Genomic DNA, 3,200 nt, shown 5'->3' with positions numbered 1-3,200 from the left:
TCATCCATGTTTGTGAGGTTTTCCAAGACGTCATAACATTTTGGAAATTAATCGAACAGCCATAGCTTCATAACAATTCGTCTACCTGCATCGAAGTCGAGTTCAAAAGGCAAAACATTATAACAAAGATACCAAAAGAGTCACATAAACTCATGTAAGAAGAGTGGCTAAATAATCTAAGGAACTTTTCTATCCCCACAAAAAAGCTAATGACAAAGTAAACTTATTCCTCGATGCACTAGCGAAAGACAAAGCATTCTAATTTAGTGATAATAAAAGGACCCAAATTTCATAAACATGCCAAGAATCATCATGATAACTCATGTAAGAGTGGCTAAGTAATCTAAAAAATTTCTCTATAAGCACGAAAGCTATGAGGGCACCAATGAAAACAATAGACAATAATAGGAACTTATCGCTCGTATGCATCAGAAAATATTACTCAATTGTACCAAAAGGATTGAATTTACACAAATATGTGGCAAGTCTATTGCGATAAACAAACTCATGAAAGAGTGGCTAAGTAATCTAAGCAATATCAGAATTAGTACAAAAGCTGTAAGAACGAAGAGACAAAATTAAAGGGAACTTATTGCGCTTATACAATAAATAATTTAAAGTGTGATAACAAGTTACTGCATAGTAAAAAAAACAATTAATAAGATTATGAAAGTAAATATTTTTACAGTTATTATTTCAGCACTGGTCGTTCTACTCCTACTGGTTTTTTACTTATCATCCAGGTAAACAATATTTTTGATTAGTTATTAACAATGATTGAAGAACGAATAATGAAATGATTTGGCTGAAACCATAAGTATCTGAATAAATAAAATAATAAGTAATTGCTCAAAGATAGAATGGTAGAGAGAATTATAAATCACAAAACTTTGATATATTTAAAAAACAATTAAATATTAGAAAATCATCACCACCTCCTTTTTTTTCAAGATACCCTTACAATTTAAAAAACATCAAAAATACCCCTTGATATCTTATGACTCTTACCATTTCATCCTCTGGCAATTATCGCCATTAATTTACTTGGCAAAAAAAGTGATGTGATCCAAGTGAAAAAAGTGATGTGATCCAAGTGGCATGCCCCCATGTTATTATTCCATTGGGTGAATTAAATGTATTCATGATAAGAGGTGAATTCACAATAGTTTAAAAACTTCAAGGCACCTCACATAAGTGGCTTACCCACCACATCATTATTCCATTAGGTGAATTAATGTTATTAATGATTATGAGGTGGAATGACAATAGTTTAAGAACTTCAAGGGGTGTTTTTGATGATTTTAAGGATGTTTGAAAAAAGAGGTAAACTTTTAGGGGCCAAAATGAAACTAAGTGAAATTATTAAGAATACCAACATGAAGAGAAAGTTGTAGCTAACATTATAAATTTGGAGAAACACTAACCACATGGAGTAGAAGAGTGAGTTGTTTCTTCCTTAGATCCAGTGTCTTAGCGCATGAAAGACTTTCCCCCTCCAAAGCAGCAATTTCTTTCTTGAGTTCAGATATAAGTGTTTGTGTATCATACCTTGGGGGCTGCGAGGCAATCAGTTTCCTAATGACCTCACACTCTTCCATGTGCTGCCTCTCAATTTTGCTAAGCTCAAGTTGTTTCTTTAGATCCTCTATATCAGTCTGGGCTTGCACTATTTTTGTAACTCATTGAAACTTTCCTTCTCTCAGAGGTTTGCATCAACGACAGCTTTGCTTTTCAGAAGTGGTAGCTCAAATGTAACTATCTCTTGTAAGAAAACCTGGTACGCCTTCTCCAAGTCCTCAACATTATCTCCATCCTTTCCTACTTCATGTGCAAAGGCAATGAACTTTTTCTGCAGCTTCTTCAGAGGTGGTTCACCTCAAGTGGTTGTGATCCGAGTTAAAAGTCTATGTTTGATTATTGCGTCATCCTCAAGTGGATGGAAAGCATGATGAGCAGCCATCTGTTCACCTCTTCCAGTGACCTTCCTTGCTTTTGCTGACATCTGCTTTTAAATGGGACCCTGAGTATTTTCATCAGATATAAGCAAGTTAAGAAACTTCTAAACTTGAATCCTATAGTAAAAAATAAAAACAGTGCTGAGCTAATGATGAAGAACTCTGCAAAATCTTATGCATCAGTATCAGACTATGGGAAACCACATAGCTAGCCGAAATAAAGATAGTAATGTTGTTTGCTAGTGCTTTTGTACTACTAATCAGGAACCTATGAAGAGAAAAGCACTTCATATATATGATCACGATGTTTAATAATAGGTTGAGACTTGAGACAGAAAAAGAGACTGAAACTCCTGAAGCAAACAAATGAATATCTTAGGGTAAAATAAAGGAATTAAAAATGCAGAACGATAAAAGTTACAAGCCTCATCAACTTGTCATTATCGTCAAGTCGTGTTTGTCTCAACTATTTGAAGTCACTTAACATGAATTTTATACTCAACCGAGCTCTATGAAAGATTATAAAACTACTGTAATAATGTTTTGGTTCTTAGGTGCTCTTGCTCTTTTCCTAGAGTTCAAGTTCTATTATGTATTTGGAAATTCCAGGTCAGGAAGCAAAGTGCATGATTTTTTGCTGAACATCACCTCTCAAATACTCCTGTACCATGCTCTCACAGACAATGTGTCCCTTTTCTACTTATTCTATTTTAATAAATATTCTAAAAAGGTAAATTTTCATGTTTCACCATTACTAGTATCATCATGTAACTTCATCAGAATGCCATACAAATATGAAACGAGATTTTTGTGTGTTTTTATTTAAGGCCAAAGAGTAGATAAACTCCTTTTCTGATTGAAAAGCTCAAGAATAGCATTCAATTTTCCCAAGCTCAAAAACTCAATCTCACATTTACTTTTCTAGATTGAAATAAGAAATATCAAGTGGAAGTTCTGGGTTTTCCATCAAATGCACTTCCTCCTCATGTATTGTAGGCACATCAATTAAGGTAGTAGGTAAGGGATAGAGGGAGTCCAAATAAAATAATAGTCAAATGTAATGAAAAAAATGATTAAATCAATTTGAATTTTCTAATGATATTGCACAACAAAGAGCTCAATGGAGGGATATATCACAATATTCATGCAACTGACTCAAAACAAATACAACAAGCATGGCTCGAGGATGATCCATATAGGCGTATACTAAATGTGATAGATTTAAAAATTACATGTAACACCAAT

The 3,200-nt window shown here is 33.7% G+C and overlaps 1 pseudogene; it reads right to left on the bottom strand.

Moving 5' to 3' along the window:
- On the bottom strand, positions 1 to 2,002 carry LOC141815680 (THO complex subunit 7A-like; annotated as a pseudogene).
- Positions 2,003 to 3,200: the final 1,198 nt, after the last annotated feature.

This window comes from Curcuma longa, chromosome 21 (genome assembly GCF_044706935.1).
Source record: "Curcuma longa cultivar G26 ecotype Majalengka, Jawa Barat chromosome 21, ITB_CL_G26_1.1, whole genome shotgun sequence".
Classification (NCBI taxonomy): domain Eukaryota; kingdom Viridiplantae; phylum Streptophyta; class Magnoliopsida; order Zingiberales; family Zingiberaceae; genus Curcuma; species Curcuma longa.
This window is presented reverse-complemented; position numbering and strand designations above follow the sequence as displayed.